Raw genomic sequence first — 19,238 nt, 5'->3', positions numbered from 1 at the left:
GCATTTGTGTGGTGGCCAGGTATCGATGGAGACATCGAAGAAATGACCAAGAGCTGTCTAGGATGCCAGAAGGTCCAAAACGCCCCACCACAAGCCCCTCTACATCCATGGGAGTGGCCCTCATCTCCATGGCAAAGGGTACATATCGACTTTGCTGGTCCATTTATGGACTCAATGTTCTTAATCGCGGTGGATGCACACTCCAAGTGGCCGGAGGTAATAAAGATGTCCTCCTCCACCACGGAAAAACCCATCACAGTATTAAGGACCATATTCGCCAGGAATGGGCTGCCTGAACAGATCTGTTCTGATAATGGACCGCAATTTGTATCCGAAGAATTCAGGAAGTTCTTAAAAAACAATGGGGTTAAGCACTATACGTCCGCCCCACACCATCCCGCCACCAATGGATTGGCTGAAAGGTTTGTCCAGACCTTCAAGAAGGCCATAAAGGCCATAGGTAATGAAGACATAAATCTACAACATAAGGTAGATAACTTCTTGTTTGCGTACAGGAATGCAACACATGTGGTTACAAACCAAACACCCGCCATGATGTTTTTCAATAGAAGACTAAGATGCCGGCTGGATTTGGTCAAGCCAAACGTCAGAAGGGACGTAGAGAACCGGCAATTTCAAAGCATGAATGAAAGGCCAACTAGAACCTTCCAGATAGGTCAACCAGTTTTGGCCCGGGACTACCGTACCGAGAAATGGCAACCTGGAACTATTTGCACACGACTAGGACCGCTGATGTATACCGTGGACATTGGAGAAAGCATAATAAGGCGCCATGCTGACCAGATCATAGAGTCATCCGAAAAAGGACAACCTACACCACAACTCTATACGCCTAATGATGAAGCAGAGATACCCATAGTATCTACCTCCGATCCGGTGATACTGGAACCAGATGAACCCGACACTAGCATTGAAGCCGAATCGACCTTGCCAAAAGAACCTACTACACCACCGAGGCGTTATCTGGACCGAGTCAGGAAGCCTCCAGAGAGACTGAATTTGTAATTGATTAACTTCAGCAAATGTGTATATTATTGTTCTTGTAAAAATGTTATTTAATGATTACTTAAAATGTTATGTACTATTTATCTAAAAGGGGAGGAATTGTAGTGTATGTACCTTTAAGAGGAACTATGTTTTTGAAGCCCCTGTATACTGTAGTACCAGTAGTGACCACTCGGGTATATAAGCCTGCGTAGCGTCTTGTGTTGTTAGTTCACCTCCAGACTTTGTTCAGTAAACACTTGTTAAATCAACTCCTGCATTCCGTGTCTCCATTAACACACGGATCTAACAGAGTGCCCTACAGTAAGAAGCCCTGCCGAAACTCCCTGTGCAAGATCATAGGCTGACTCTTTGGGGTAAGGTATCATAAAGAAAGAACTTGCATTTATATAGTACCTTTCACGACCTCAAAACGCTTTAACGACAATCTGTTTTCATGATGTTGATTGGAGAAAAGAAAAAGACTTGAATTTATATAGCGCCTTTCACGACCACCAGACATCTCATAGTGTTTTACAGTCAATGAAGTACTTTTGAAGTGGAGTCACTGTTGTAATATGGGAAACGCGACTGCCAATTTGCGCACAGCAAGCTCCCACTAAAAGCAATCTGATAATGACCAGATCATTTGTTTTTAGTGATGTTGGTTGAGGGATAAATATTGGCCAGGACACCGGGGATAACTCCCCTGCTCTTCTTCGAAATAGTGCCATGGGATCGTTTATGTCCACCCGAGAGGACAGATGGGGCCTCAGCTTAACATCTCATCCGAAAGACGGCACCTCCGACAGTGCAGCACTCCCTCAGCACTGCACTGGAAACATAGAAAATTGGAGCAGGAGTAGGCCATTCGGCCCTTCAAGCCTGCTCCGCCATTCAATATGATCATGGCTGATCCTCTATCTCAAAACCATATTCCCGCTCTCTCCCCATACCCCTTGATGATTTTGTGTCTAGAAATCTATCTATCTCCTTCTTAAATATATTCAGTGACTTGGCCTCCACAGCCTTCTGTGGTAGAGAATTCCACAGGTTCACCACCCTCTGAGTGAAGAAATTCCTCCTCATCTCAGTCCTAAATGTCCTACCCCATATCCTGAGACTATGACCCCTCGTTCTAGACCCCCCAGCCGGGGGAAACATCCTCCCTGCATCCAGTCTGTCTAGCCCTGTCAGAATTTTATACGTTTCAATGAGATCCCCTCTCATTCTTCTAAACTCTAGTGAATACAGGCCTAGTTGACCTCTCCTCGTATGACAGTATGACAGTCCTGCCATCCCAGGAATCAGTCTGGTGAACCTTCACTGCACTTCCTCTATGGCAAGTGTATCCTTTCTTAGGTAAGGAGACCAAAACTGCACACAGTACTCCAGGTGTGGTCTCACCAAGGCCCTGTGCAACTGTAGTAAGACATCCTTGCTCCTGTACTCAAATCCTCTTGCAATGAAGGCCAACATACCATTTGCCTTCCTAACTGCTTGCTGCACCTGCATGTTTGCACTTGCATGTTTGCTTTCAGTGACTGGTGTATAAGGACACCCAGGAACTTTGTACATCAACATTTCCCAATCTGTCACCATTTAAATAATACTCTACCTTTTTGTTTTTCCTACCGAAATGGATAACTTCACATTTATCCACGTTATGCTGCATCTGCCATGTATTTGCCCACTCACTCAACTTGTCTAAATCGCCTTGAAGCCTCTTTGCATCCTCCTCACAACTCACAATCCCACCTAGTTTCATGTCGTCAGCAAACTTGGAAATATTACATTTGGCTCCCTCATCCAAATCATCGATATATATTGTGAATAGCTGGGGCCCAAGCACTGATCCCTGCGGTACCCCACTAGTCACCGGCTGCCACCCCAAAAAAGAATCATTTATTCCTACTCTCTGTTTCCTGTCTGTTAACCAATTTTCAATGCATGCCAGTATATTACCCCCAATTCCATATGCTTTAATTTTGCACACTAGCCTCTTATGTGGGACTTTATCAAAGGCCTTCTGAAAATCCAAATACACCACATCCACTGGTTCTCCCTGATCTATTCTACCAGTTGCATCCTCAAAAAACTCCAGTAGGTTTGTCAAACATGATTTCCCTTTCATAAATCCATGTTGGCTTTGTCTAATCCCGTTGATACTTTGTAAGTGTCCTGTTATCACATCCTTTATAATAGACTCTAGCATTTTCCCTACTACAGATGTTAGGCTAACTGGTCTGTAGTTCCCTGTTTTCTCTCCCTCCTTTTTTAAATAGTGGGGTTACATTTGCCACCGTCCAATCTACAGGAACTGTTCCATAATCTATAGAATTTTGGAAGGTGACAACCAATGCATCCACTATTTCCATGGCTACCTCTTATAGTACTCTGGGATGCAGATTATCAGGCCCTGGGGATTTATCAGCTTTCAGTCCCATTAATTTCTCCAGCACTATTTTTTTACTAATACTAATTTCCTTTAATTCCTCCTTCTCACTAGACCTTTGGTTCCCTAGCATTTTTGGGAAGTTATTTGTGTCCTCTTCCGTGAAGACAGAACCAAAGTATTTGTTTAATTGCTCAGCCATTTCCTTGTTCCCTATTGTAAATTCTCCCGTTTCTGACTGTAAGGGAGCATTAGTCAAGATTTCTGTGCTCAAGTCCCTGGAGTGGGACTTGAATCCACAATCTTCTGACTCAGAGGTGAAAGCTGCCACTGGGTCACAGCTTAGTGCAAATAGGACCGAGTTGCCACGGTTTTTGAGGGCTGGACCGTCAGGACTTGGGGCCATAGGCATAGGCATATTGCCTGTCATTGGCAATAAAATGTCCCAGCGAAGAACCACCAGTGACACCAAATCTACACACTGAAAGCTGCACCATCTCCATATACATCACTGCCACATTGCTACTGGTGCTGTTTTGGTTAGAGGCTAATGTTATAAAATGTATCAGTGTTTAAGTTGTTTACCTATAGCTACACAAGCAAGGAGGCTTGAGTTCATACTGATAATTACAATGCAGAACTACAGTCTAGAGATTGTTGTTGGCGATATTAGTGATATTAGATGAATTCTCCTATCGACTACTTTAGTCATTAACACCTCGGTTATACAAACACATTTAAGTTTGTCTACTAATATCGCAAACAGTAATCTCTGGGCTTAGGACTTGCATTTATAGAGCACCTTATCTCGACTCTCAGGCATCACAAACTGCTTTATGTACAATGAATGAATGAATCTCACATTCAGTCACTTTTATTATGTAGGCAACCATTTTGTGCACAGAAAAATCCCATAAACAGCAATGAGATGGGCGACCAATTAACCTTTTGTCTTATGGTGTTGGGCGGGAGATTGGGAGAACTCCCTGCCCCTTTTCGAATAGTTCGGCTGGATTTGTAGCATCCACCTGAATTATCAGATTAGGCAGACAGAGCCTGGGTTTAGTATCTCATCTGAAGGATGGCACCTCTGACAAAGCAACACACCCCTAGGCCTATAGTTTTGATTTTGAACCCCCCACCTTCAAAAGTGAGTGTGCTACCAGCCAAGCCAAGCCAACAATACAATTATATACCACTTGAAGCACGAAGTTTTCAATGGTGAAGAACATAAGAGAGAAAGAGCTAGTTGTCAGCCTCTCTACCTCTCCGGGAAACTTTAAACCCCAAACGGTGTTTACCTATTGACTCCCACACAATGATATATTTTTTCATTATCAAATATAAAATATGTTTCTATTTATATCTTGTTCAGTGGGTTGTTTTGATGAGTTATTGTTTCAAACAATAGCGAGGCTCTTTCAGTTGGATGATAACCATGGCAACTGTTGCCGCTGAAGGCAGCTGCCAGGTAACAGGCATATGACCAAACCAGAGGCCTCATCCAACAATGAAGGAAAGGTCAGCTCTCTTTAATATCAGGCTAGACCTCACATCAACGTATTCATAAATTCACTATGGAATAAACCAATAAAGGAAAGGAAAAAAATCAAAGAGTTACTTACCATGCACGGAAAAGCTTTCCGACTTCAAATAGGAGATGTTGTTTTGTTTCAAATGGACTTGCAAATGGCAAGGCCCAGTTTCTATCCGTCTGCTTCTTAGGGTCAAATAAAGTTTGTTATCATGGAGCTTGTTGTGTATGCACCTTTAAGAGAATAACTGGTCTCAGACTGCAATACCGGCAGTGACCACCCCTGTATAAAAGGCGCTAGTGAGCCTCTGTGTTTTTAGTTTCACTATTGACTTCCACCAGTAAAGACTTATTTTGTTCACTCCTGCTGTCCGTGTCTCAATTATTCACGGACGTAACACTGGTGACGAGTAAGAAACGAACTTACCTGCAACTCGGCAGCACCTCAGACGACGTTATTGAAGGTCGAAGCCAGAAGAAAGAAAAATAATAATAAATAAAATCCAAAGAAACTCGAGAAACAGGCGTCGACCGTGAGCAACCGCCCTCCAAATCGTCGGATTGAAAACTTGCAGGACAGACTGTCCAGAGCCAGGCTTGGTTCCTCGGTCTGTGATTTCCCAGCTAATCGGGCTGGTGGCAGGTAGTGCACTGATCCTTCCTGGGCTGCGGCGGGCTAGAGCTCGATCGGGTGGCTTTTCAACGGGGCCGGGCAGCGAGTCGGGAAGCAAAGAGAGAGAGAGAGGGTGGAGCACACGGCGCGGCCGGTGCTTCGAAGCCGGGCAGCGTTCGGACCTAAGAAGAGGGAGGGAAGTGTCCCAGAGGGTCCGCTCCACGACGGGAAAATAATAAAAGAAAAAAAATCAATATTAAACGCGCAAGAAACCGTGGAAAGCAGCGCTAACAACAGCGGGGAAGAAGGCAAAGCAAGGGAGGCGCCATTTTGTTAAATCGGGGAAGAAGGCAAAGCGCGGGAGGCGCCATTTTAGATTTGCAAGATGCCGAAGACTGGCTGTATCACTGCTTTTGATAATACAATAGAGGACTGGACCATGTATGTGGAAAGAGTCGAGGTATATTGCGAGGCAAACGAAATAGCCGATGAGAAAAAGGCATCGGTATTGCTAAACTTAATGGGTGCTAGAACGTACGGCCTATTGCGGGACCTGATTACTCCAGCCAAACTGAAAGCGAAGAGTTTTAATGAAATTGTTGCTGTCCTACAGGAACACCTAAACCCTGCACCGCTGTTGATAGCAGAAAGATTTAAATTCCACAGGAGAACTCAGCATAAAGATGAGAGCAATGCTGAGTACCTTACGGAACTACGCAAGCTATCAAAGCACTGCCAGTTCGGAGCAGGACTGGCAGATACCCTACGGGACAAATTTGTCTGTGGACTCCTGAGTGAAGGAACACAGAAGAAGTTACTCTCAGAGAAAGAGCTGACGCTAGATAAGGCTTTCAGCGTGGCAGTATCGTATGAAGCAGCAGCCAGGGGAGCTGCAGAAATTCAACAAAAACCACAGGAATACGGCACCCACGAAATGACACGGGGATTTGCAAAATGTTATCGCTGCAGCAGAACTAACCATGACCAGAAGGACTGCTGGTCCAAAGACAAAATATGCAGGCAATGCGGGAAGATGGGACACATTGCACGAGTTTGCAGGTCTGGGAAGAAGACCAGCGACAACAAAAAGGCTACTAAGGAACCGTACAAGAAAGTACAAAAGATGACGGACAGTAGTTCCGAAGACCAGATGAGCGATAGTGAATCCGGGAACAGGAGACTAAGCTGTCTCAAACTTCACAATGTAATCGCAAAAGAGGATCACCGAACCATTTGGGTCACCCTCACGATAGCAGGGTCCCAAGTTAAAATGGAATTGGATACAGGATCAGCGCTAACCGTCATGAATCGACGAGACTACGAGCGGCTATTTTCACACATACCCTTGAGAGAGACATCCATCGTCTTGACGACGTATACGGGGCAAAAAGTATACCCCAGAGGAAAAATAAGGGTGCCTGTCGAATACAATGGCAAGAAAATACGGAAATTGTATCTCTACATACTGCCAAATGGTGGACCACCGTTATTGGGACGGGAATGGATCAGGAAGATAAACTTAGATTGGCATTCCATTCATGCAATGACGGTGGACGGTAAAAAAGATGAAGACGTCACTCCTGGTCGATTGTCAACAATCTTAGCTAACGCCAAAGAGGTATTTCAACAAGAACTGGGCACGCTTAAAGGCGTAACCGCCTCGATAAAAATAGAAGAGAATGCAGTTCCCAAGTTTTTCAAAGCAAGACCGGTACCATATGCAATTCGCCCAGCCGTCGAGGCAGAGCTGGAGAATCTGGAGAAGGCGGGCGTGTTGTCTAAGGTCGACTGGAGCGAGTGGGTGACACCCATCATTCCTGTCATGAAGAAAACGTTAAGCAATAAGTCCGGGGAGCCAAGGAAGATTCGCATCTGTGGGGATTTCAAGGTGACGGTGAAACCAGTCCTTCACACAGTACAATATCCTCTTCCAAGGATAGAAGACATCTTTGCCTCACTGTCTGGAGGGAAGCGTTTTACAAAAATTGACCTAGCACAAGCATATTTGCAGATGGAGGTTGAAGAGTCCTCTAGGAAGTATCTCACGATAAACACTCACAAAGGTCTTTACCAGTATCATCGATTGGTATTCAGAGTAGCATCGGCTCCGGCGATATGGCAAAGAGCGATGGAACAAGTCCTGCAAGGGATTCCGGGGACTCAGTGTTACTTGGACGACATCCTTGTGACAGGTGAAGATGACAGTGAACACCTTAACAACCGAGAACAGGTGCTCACTAGACTACGGGAACATGGGCTGTGAGCCAACCGCCCCAAGTGCGAATTTTTTAAGAAACAGATATCGTATTGTGGCCACGTGATTGATGAAGAGGGGTTACATAAGTCCCCTGACAAAATTGAAGCGGTTGTTAAGGCCCCAGCGCCTGAAAATGTATCGCAACTGAGGTCATTCCTCGGATTGGTGAATTACTATCATAAGTTTTTGCCGAATTTGTCGACAATTTTGCACCCACTGAACGCCCTGCTGAGAACGGGGGTAGCATGGAAATGGAGCGATGATTGTAAGCGTGCTATTCAGAAGAGTAAGGACTTAATCACTTCAAGGGAAGTATTGGCTCACTACAACCCAGCACTGCCGATCAGACTGGCGTGTGATGCGTCTCCCTACGGCATTGGGGCGGTACTGTCACATAAATTCCTTGATGGTTTAGAGAGGCCGATAGCTTTTGCGTCACGCTCGTTAACTTCTGCCGAGCGTAACTACGCTCAGATTAACAGAGAGGCCCTCAGCCTAGTGTGGGGGGTGAAGAATTTCAATCACTACCTGCACGGTCAAAAATTTACTCTACTAACCGATCATCAACCTCGTCTCCATTTTCAACCCTCAGAAGGGCGTACCGATAATGACAGCGCAACGGCTGCAGAGATGGTCCCTTTTCCTAGGGGCACACCAATATGACATCGAGTACAAAGGAACTAAACAGCATGGAAATGCTGATGGATTGTCACGCCTACCGTTGCCGACGGTGGAAGAAGAAGACCTTGCAGTGGATCCAATGGAGTTATTCCACTCGACCATAGTCGAATGTCTCCCTGTGACGAATGCAAACATAGAAAAGGAAACACGGAATGACCCGACACCATCACGGGTCTATGATTTAACGGTGAAGGGATGGCCAGCACATGGCGAACCACTGCTGCCAGCATTCTCGCCGAGAAGAGAACAGCTGTCAGTGTGCAGAGGAACCTTGATGTGTGGATCCAGAGTAGTAATTCCACCTAAGTTGACGGATAGAGTGCTCAATGAGCTTCATGAGGGTCATCTGGGTGGGGTAAAAATGAAAAACTTAGCCAGAGCGTTTGTGTGGTGGCCGGGAATCGATAGAGAAATCGAAGAGATGACCAAGAGCTGTGCAGGATGCCAGAAGGTCCAAAACGCCCCACCACAAGCTCCTCTGCATCCATGGGAGTGGCCCTCATCTCCATGGCAAAGGGTGCACATTGATTTTGCTGGTCCCTTCATGGACTCGATGTTTTTAATTGCGGTGGATGCACATTCAAAGTGGCCAGAGGTAATAAAAATGTCCTCAACCACCACGGAAAAAACTATCACAGTTTTACGAACCATATTCGCCAGGAATGGGCTGCCTGAACAGATTTGCTCTGACAATGGACCACAGTTTGTGTCTGAAGAGTTCCGGAGGTTCTTAAAGAACAATGGTGTTAAGCACTACACATCTGCCCCATATCATCCAGCCACTAATGGATTGGCCGAGAGGTTTGTCCAAACATTCAAGAAGGCTATCAAGGCAATGTGTAATGAAGATATACCCCTACAACACAAGGTGGACAACTTCTTGTTTGCCTACCGGAATGCGACACATGCGGTTACCAACCAAACCCCAGCCATGATGTTCTTCAATCGAAGACTACGGTGCCGCTTGGATTTGGTTAAGCCAAACGTCCAAAGAGATGTGGAGAACAGGCAGTTTCAGAATATGAATGAAAGGCCGACCAGGAGTTTTAAGATAGGTCAACCAGTTTTGGCCCGGGACTACCGCACTGAGAAATGGCAGCCAGGAACGATTTGTACATGGCAAGGACCTCTCATGTATACTGTGGACGTTGGAGAGAGCATTGTAAGACGCCATGCTGACCAGATTCTAGAGTCACTGGAAAACGTCAACTCTACACCACGATCTGATACACCTGGCAATTAAATCGACGTACCAATTGCAGCTACCGCAGAATCGGTGATATTGGAAGCAGATGAACCAAACAACGACATTGATCTCGACTCAACATTGCCAGAAGAACCTGAGACCCCAAAGAGGCGTTATCCAGACAGAATCAGGAAGCCTCCTCAAAGACTGAACTTATAATTGCTTAAACTTAACCAATGTATCTAGCAACCGTAATTGTGATTGTAATTAGTTATCATTTAGTTGTTAAATGAATGTTATGTACTGTTTATCTAAAAGGGGAGGAATTGTTGTGTATGCACCTTTAAGAGAATAACTGGTCTCAGACTGCAATACCGGCAGTGACCACCCCTGTATAAAAGGCGCTAGTGAGCCTCTGTGTTTTTAGTTTCACTATTGACTTCCACCAGTAAAGACTTATTTTGTTCACTCCTGCTGTCCGTGTCTCAATTATTCATGGACGTAACAGAGCTGCCAAGTTTTAAGTGTTGCCTAAAAGTATCAGGACCAAACCCTAGCTCCTGCACTCTTGAAAGAAGTTTTAGGTTCAAGCTGGGGTTCCCAACTCTGGTTGGGTGTCATCCTGGAGGTTTCATCACACGACCTGCAACTGCCCCGCCCAGTAAAACAGACTTTTTCCCTTCATCAATATTTTTATGACTAATAAATGAAAGTGTTCAAAGAAAATGAAACAAATACACCATTTTTTAAAATCCTCCTATGATTTTTCTCCCGGGTTGCTCGCAGCAGTGTCCTGGAGATTAGTCTTCAATTCCTGGAGACTCCAGGGCAATCCTGGAGGGTTGGCAACCCTAGTCCAACCCAACAACAACAACAACAACAAATATTTCAGCTGACTGGAAGGTCACCCTCATGATCGTGAGGCGGGAGGCTCGGGGGAATTTTTGGGAATGGCTTGGAAAGTCTTTGCATAATTCTGGATTGCTGTTCCAAAGTCCGGGCAATGGGACAGGATTTAAATTGATTTGCACAAATCAGGGCGTCCCAATGAAATTGTGATACTTGAAAGGTGTGATACGTACTGTTCTGACTGAAGAATGAATGGATTCCTGCAAAACCACCTAGTCAGTCTCATTTTTAATATGAATGCCAGCCTTCAGGAAATTTCCTAATTGTTACATTTGTATTGATTTCTGCTTTATACCACAAACTGTTCTTATTTATTCCCATGGTGATATTCAGTTCTCTCTTTGCCCTCTTGCATCTACAGTTCATTAACAGCTATATTTATAAGATGTAAGGTTTACAAATGATAATTTGATAAACGTCATAAATTTATCAATCTTAAATACATTTCTTCACGCATGTATCTACAACTATACAATAGCAAAATACTGCGGATGCTGGAAATCTGAAATAACAACAAAAAGTGCTGGAAACACTCAGCAAGTCAGGCAGCATCGAGGAGAGAGAAACAGAGTTAACGTTTCGAGTCGAGGACCCTTCGTCAGAACTGGAAAAGGGTCCTCGACCTGAAACGTTGACTCTGTTTCTCTCTCCTCGGTGCTGCCTGACCTTCTGAGTGTTTCCAGAACTTTCTGTTGTTATTATCTACAACTATATATTTTTTTTTATTCGTTCATGGGATGTGGGCATCGCTGGCAAGGCCAGCTTTTATTGCCCATCCCTAATTGCCCTTGAGAAGGTGGTGGTGAGCCGACTTCTTGAACCGCTGCAGTCTGTGTGGTGAAGGTACCCCCACAGTGCTGTTAGGGAGGGAGTTCCAGGATTTTGACCTAGCGACGATGAAGGAACGGCAATATACTCCTAAGTCAGGATGGTGTGTGACTTGGAGGAGAACTTGGAAGTGGTGGTGTTCCCATGCGCCTGCTGCCCTTGTCCTTCTAGGTGGAAGAGGTCACGGGTTTGGGAGGTGCTGCTGAAGAAGCCTTGGCGAGTTGCTGCAGTGCATCTTGTAGATGGTACACACTGCAGCCACGGTACGCTGGTAGTGGAGGGAGTGAATGTTTAAGCTGGTAGATGGGGTGCCAATCAAGCGGGCTGCTTTGTCCTGGATGGTGTCGAGCTTCTTGAGTGTTGTTGGAGCTGCACTCATCCAGGCAAGTGGAGAGTATTCCATCTCACTCCTAACTTGTGCCTTGTAGATGGTGGAAAGGCTTTGGGGAGTTAGGATGTGAGGCACTTACCGCAGAATACCTAGTCTTTGACCTGTTCTTGTTGCCACTGTATTTATGTGGCTGGTCCAGTTATATCCTAAACCATCTCAACAACAAGAACTTGCATTTATATAACACCTTTAACGTAGTAAAACTTCCCAAGAGCCTTCACAGGAGCGCAATCAGACAGAAATTGACACAGAGCCGCATAAAGGGATATTAGGACAGGTGACCAAAAGCTTGGTCAAAGAGATCGATCTTAAGGGGCGTCTTAAAGGAGGAGAGAGAGATGGAGAGGCAAAGAGGTGAGGGGAGGGAATTCCAGAGCTGTCATATGTTGATGTCATACATCTCAATCCCTCTTCAGTTATGCTTATTCTAAATGACTCCAAAATAAAATTGCCAGCTCAATGCTTCAAGCTAGGAGTAACATTAAAGGGATTAGCGTGTATATTTACATGTGCTATTTAGCCTTATTACTGCATTATTTTTGTTGGTTTTCTTCTTGTTTTTGCTTTCCTACAATTCGTTCCTCCTACCCTACCCTTGCCCCCCGCCCCCCCCCCTCAGAAAGGGCAAAATGTGTTTCCCACTGGGAATTTCCATCCACCTTTGCTTTTTGAAAGAGATGGGGCTATGGAGAGAGGCCATGGCAGTGAGGTTCATGACACACACCTGCCAGTAACCCAACTCTAGCCACAGCATTGCATACAGATGTTTCTGAGAGAGGTAAGAAAGAACTTACATTTATACACCGCCTTTCATGTCCTCAGGACATCCCAAAGCGGTGTACAGCCAATGAAGTACTTTCGAAGTGCAGCCACTGTTGTAATGTAGGAAGCGCGACAGGCAATTTGCGCACAGCAAGGTCCCACAGTCAATTGGATAAACGAGCAGATAAGCTGTTTAAGTGATGTTAGTTGAGGGATAATGTTGGCCGGGACACCAGGGAGAACTCCCCTGCTCTTCTACAAACAACACCAAGATGCCGGGGTAGATATTAGCCTTCACTGCCTGGATGGTAATCTGGTGGAGCAGATCGCCCGTTCTCTATGGAACCCACCCGATTTTCATTCCGTTGATTTCAAACGATTCTGTAAGGGGTGGGAGATGTCGCTCCACCAGATTACCACCCAGGCAGTGGAGATGAAAATCGACCCCATTATATCAAAGCACACCTTGCTTTCTGACAGCTTGTCTTATAACAAGGATATTTTAGCAACCATCAATACACTTGCTGCATTTCGCAACAACTTTGAAAGGAATTATTCATTTGACAAGGTGAAATGAGATCTGTCGGTGGGTTTCTGTGCAAACCAATTTAACTGCACATGCTCTAGAGTGACAGGACAATAGGACCTTTCAGTCCCACGGGACTGTCTAAAATATGGGCTGTAGAAATTGCTAAAATTATAGCTCAGTACACAACACTCGCCCAGCAGTAAATATGCAGGCTGATGTCATGCTTGTTGCTGTACCACAGCCTGTCCATTCGCTTGGACTCCCTGCACTAATAATAAATATTGAGGCTAACAATGCCTGGATTAGCAAGTGAATATTTTGCGCTCTCCCCCTCCCCATACATGCATACATGCCTCAAACAGCTCCGTTAATGACTGAACAACAAACAACAACTTGTATTTATATAGCGCCTTTAACGTAGTAAAACATCCTAAGGCGCTTCACGGGAGCTTTATCAAACAAAATTTGACACTGAACCACATAAGGAGATATTAGTACAAACGGTCAAAGAGGTAGGTTTTAAGGACCGTCTTAAGAGGAGAGAGAGGTAGAGTGGCGGAGAGGTTTGGTGAGGGAATTCCAGAGCTTTGGGCCTAGGCAGCTGAAGGCACGGCCACCAATGGTGAAGCAATTAAAATCAGGGATGCGCAAGAGGCCAGAATTGGAGAAGCGCAGAGATCTCGGAGGATTGTACAGCTGGAGATAGGGAGGGGCGAGGCCAAGGAGGGATTTGAGAACAAAGATGAGAATTTTAAAATCAAGGTGTTGCCAGGCCAGGAGCCGATGTAGGTCAGCGAGCACAGGGGTGATGGGTAAATGGGACTTGTTGCGAGTTAGGACACGAGCAGCCGAGTTTTGGATGAGCTCAGGTTTATGGAGGGTGGAAGATGTGTAGGGAGGTGGCAGGTGCACCCAGTCAGTTATGCCCCTGACTGTCTGTGAGCGGTTCGAATCGCTCCCACGCCCCTGGGTTCTAGACACCGGACTTAGGTACAGGCGGCGATACAGAAAGACTCGAGTAGACAAGTGGTTCGGTGTAAGAAAACCAAGATTTTATTAAAACAGAAATTAAAACAGTCTTATGAGAAGTCACCAGTATAAAATACAGGCAAATACAAAATAACTATACTTATACAGGGAATGGGGAACACACGGCACATCGAGGGAAAAAACAATTACTTTAGCAATCCCCTTAATCCTTATCCCACCCCTATACCAAACTAGATTAAGCTATGAGGGGCCAGAATTCATGCTCACCAATCCAAAGCAAAGCCAGCTGTTTTAACGGATGAGGGTTTTGAGGTTTGGTCTTCTGTCCTTTCTAGGTACCCCGTCGCCCCAGGGTGCGTTGCTGGAGCTGCTGCTGCGACACACCTTTCTTCTCCTCAGCTGCCGTCGTCGTCTCGTCACGATGGGTTCTCTTCTTCTTCTCCCTCGGGCGGTCGTCGGCGGTAACGTTACGTCAATGAGATGATTAGCAGTTTTTACTGCTTAGATTTTACTACCCATTCTTAGAACGCCAACATATTCGTCATGGCGTGGACACCTGCATTTATTCGCAGTGTTCAACGAGAGGCTTGCCCCCAAGCGCCAGCTTAATTGCAGGGTTCGCCCAACCAACTTCGTCTCACTGTCCTCAGATACTTTCTTCCCCGAGCGTCAGCTTATAACTCGGCGCTCGGGTTTTTTAATTAATACGTCTTCTGCTGCCCTTTGTCTGGTCTACCCTACTCTTCGTCTCGGCTTGTCTCATCACGTATAGCTACTATACAAGTCCTGGGCTACCTGCTCAGTTTCGTCTCGCCCCTATTTGCGGCCTGGGTGTCCTGGATGACTATGGACTCGGGTCTCGTTCTCCTCCCCTGCGGTTGGTATGGATGTCCTTGACTGCTGGAATCTTACTGTGGGGAGCAAGGAGAGACCCGCCATGAGTGCGAGCGGCGGCAGCCCCAAGCCTGACCAGAGCTGAGCGACCAGAGAGAATAAGACAGCAGCCAGGAGACCGATTGCTACTAAGGGCCTACAGTTATACTCTTTCCGATGGCCCCTTATCTGCGCACCAAATCAGGTTAGTTCATTGTTTCAATTTTGGCGGGCTGTTTTAAATGATTATAGCAATCTAAGTTAACTGGATTTAGATGGCCGTTTATCGCACCTAATGGCCTGATGTCCGTATTGTCAGTAATGCATTTTAATCGGCCTGTCCAGCCTTGATGGCTTCCTTAAGCTGTTTCCGATTATTTATGCGGACAAACTAATGGCCTCAAGTATAGGCCTAACTGGTTTTGATCGGCCTCCGATCTGACGTAATGCATATTCAATGTTTGCTGTCTGGCTTCCAAAACACAAAGTCCTTTTTTCACAGAAACTGCATTTTAAGTTTCGATTTCCCCAAAGCTGCTTGTGCTGCCAGAGTCCAAGCTTTTAAAAATCTTGCAGGCTTTTGGTCACGAGGTGCGGACGCCATCTTTTGGGTACCCTTTTTAAAATGTCCATGCAGGGTCCCTTTTATTAATAACCTTGGGGGAATGTGGGAATTTTGCGAATCTTACACTCCCCCCTGTGATACTAAAACTTGCTTGAAGTATCATTCTTACAAGGTGAGCAAAATTTTCTGACCCTCCATAGTCAACCTTCCCTGTAATTACCTATCTAATATACCCACGACACATGCACTTTCCATTCCATGAAAATGTAGTGTACATAAGGATACATAGAATAATTACAGTCTTTTACACACACATCCAAACATGGAGGGGGCCAACACCCCTGCACCACTTGGTACACATACATCTTTATTAACAACTCATCGCAAGAATCTTTATTAAAAACAACAAACAAAAAAAAAAATCTTTAATCAAAAATACAAGGAAAAAAAACTCAAACGGGGGTATCTCCCTCCACCTTCACATAATGTTCCTTCCAGATCTTCTGGTTTCGGAACTCTAACAACTGACCTTTCCCCTTGCATTCGATGCAGACTATATACAACACTATCCCTAACTGGCAAACCACGAGAATGTGGGAAGCCAGTCTGATCCACGAAGGGACCTCTATGTTATTGAAAATGTCCCATCAGGGTGGAATCACAATATCCAATATCTTAGTCCCTGTCGCTACTGTTCTCTACTCTAGAGTGTAAAAATGTTTCTGTGAAACTATAACGGCTTTGAGCATTTTGGTAAGGTGCTCAGGGAGAGGGGGAATTTCGTAGCCGAAATGCGCTACATACTTCTGCAAATTGGTAAAACTCTCCTTCACAGTGAGGTGAACAGTGGAGGGTTCAGGAATGGGGACAATTCGCTCCTGGGCCACATGAACTTCTGCCTCGGGTTTAAAACAGAAACTGCTGTCACTAACCGGACACCAACTATGCTGTCCATGCTGGTAGTGGGACGCGCCGGTGGTGACACAATATGTCTCACCTCCTATATATGCTACCTGCGGGGGAACATGGCCTTGTGCCATTGCCTCCATGGCACAATTTATACGCTTCGCGCCAGCCGCTCTGAACTCACATTGCGGTTTTGAATAGGTATTCAAGTGCTGGGGACACAGGATTATGTGTGCTCCCTGGCTCTGGCGCCCTGAGATGTCAGTACCTGTCATAGCGTGCTCCCACTTTATGACGTAAGGTGGGACCGCTGTGAAATGAATGTGTGCACCCCCTTGAATGACTCCAATATTCTCAACCCTGTATACCGGTGCGGGTCGGGCTGTCCTACCCATGACCGGCATCCTAACTACTACTCCCATGATTGTGTATGTGGACCGCTCACAATCCACGGGGACTGGGTAGGCTTCGGAGGCTAGCCGGAGTTGGCACGGGCTTAATGCATTCTCAAATGGGTGGAGGGCTGCGAGGTGTTTGTTGCTGATCCAGGAAGGGACTAAACCCTGTTTTAAATCCTCCAGATTACTGCGGCCCTCGCCCAGCAACCATGCCCCACACAGCACGCACACCTCATTCTGCGCAGCCTGGTCAGAAGCATTTCTGTCCTCCCTTATGAGGGCATTTACCGTCTTTGCGTGTTTCTCCAACTCCGCTATAATCTCCTTTAAATGGACCGTCATGGCCTATTCCTCATGCAACTCCGAGCCCACTACCTTGTTCTCATCCATTAATATCTTCTTTAACTGTGTTTTTTAAACCGTTTATCTGGGTCTGCAGCTCTATGTCATCCAAACTGTTGATGACAGAGGACCCAGTGTTAAACGCAGTAAAAACATCATTCCATACTCCCCTTCTTTGTCTCCCTGCATTACCCAAAAACTCTCGGTGTGTGGTGTACAGTTCGGTTTTGTCCACATTGGCGAAATCGAACTCGTAAAACTTCCTGAACATGTCCTTTAATCGGGCCTGGTATAGCTGCTCTGTTTCTTTGGGGCACCACTCCGGTAAATGTACCTCGGTGAGATTTAAAATCATGGAGGCTACCGCGTAGTGTACCCCCTGGTACAGCACCTGATCAGTAGGTACTAGTACCAGCCCATTCCCTGGTCCCTTGGTGGTGGTGGGGCACCCTTCCCTGTGTATCCTCGCTGCCGGCGCCGTGGGCGGGGGCTTACGGGGGCGGGTTACAAGCTCAGTGGTATTGACTGGGATCGGGGAGAATGGGACTGCGCACACCTTTAGGCTGGCATCCCACTTCAGCCCCTCCCCGGCGTCTTGCCACTGCCGGTGGAAAATAATGGATATGCCTGCGGGGCAGGCCCTCTCTGACCCCCATACAGATATAAATCCCTTGATCCGGCTCCCACCACTTGTCCCAACACACACTTAATCCCCCATGAGTCCCTGTAATCGTCCGGTGGGTATTGTTCCCCAACCGTTCCCACTCGACTGCAGGGTTCCTCATATCTTTGCTCAGCTTCCTGAGCCACCACCACCTATCCAGAGGGATGTGTCCCTTGCACGTTAGACATACACGCTTCCCTACGGTGACGCTGACCGCTGTGGTAACGACCCATACCCTGGGGCACAGGAGGGAGGCCTCCCCGTACGTGAATCCGGTTTGGCTGGAGTACTGAGACGAATTGGATCCCAGCCATCCTGGCCACATTCCTTCGTGGACGTAGACGGCGGTCTCCTCCATCTCCCGTTCACCGCTTCCGTCGGTCGCTATAGACGCTCTATCTCCCGAGCACCCGTAGATGTGGGAGTCTTCTACATCGCCCCGCTTTTCCAGGCTCAGTCCCATCAGGGCGAGTAGGATTACGATCCCCTTCATCCCGACAGTCTTTCTGTAACAGATACAAAACATGCAGCCAGGTCCCTAAGAGATTCTCTGGCTTGGGTGAAGCATAGTCGAACCTTGCGGCCTCGGCTCAAATACATACACTCTTAGCAGACATTACCTATTCAATCTAAACTACCCATCACCTTATTTAACTTAAGCTAGAACACCCAAACTTAAGCTAAATAATTAAACTTAACAATATAAACTTACATTACCTAAACTATGTACATCCGCCACCCATCTCCGGGCGGCCAGGCTAATTCCTGGTTGGACTGCGGCACACCGCTTCCCCCGGCGTGGCCGCACCGTCCTGCACTGTTGGTCCCTCGCCGCCCATGGCGACTAGCTGAGGAGATCTGTCCTTTGACTTCCCCCTGACTCGGGAGGCTGTCCCTTTAAACTGGGGAGCTGGTGACCATGGCTTTCTGGGCTGGGGCGTCCATGGGGACCATCTAGGGACTTTGGCGGGTGGGGCTTTCTTGGCCAATGGGCCTTTAACCCGGACCGCTGTCCCCTCCGGTGCGGCCTGTGGGCTAACCACTGCCGCTGGCCGGGGATCTTCCCCCTTAGGCTTGACCTCTCCCGAACCTGGGCTAGGGGCAGGTAACTCTTCGCAGCCTGTTGCTGTAGGCTGAGAGTCTCCGCCCCCAGGTCCCAAAACTGGGTCCGGGGCGGGGTCTTCACCCTCGGGTCCCTCCTCCTCTAGATCCCAGAAGAGTGGGGGAGTGTCCCAATTGATGGGCGGGATGGCCCCTCCCTTTAAGCAAGCCACAGCGCCTGCCTGCGCAGTCTGTGAACTCGCTCCTGCTGCAGGCTGAGGATCTTTATCCTCAGACCTTACCCCAACTGGCTGTTTTCCCCTTTCAGGCTGAAACAGCTTGCACTGGTTGATATAACCAGCAGCCTGT

This window comes from Somniosus microcephalus, chromosome 4 (assembly GCF_052327205.1).
Source record: "Somniosus microcephalus isolate GS21.2 chromosome 4, FLI_Smic_1.0, whole genome shotgun sequence".
Lineage (NCBI taxonomy): Eukaryota > Metazoa > Chordata > Chondrichthyes > Squaliformes > Somniosidae > Somniosus > Somniosus microcephalus.
Note: the sequence above shows the minus strand (reverse complement) of the source record.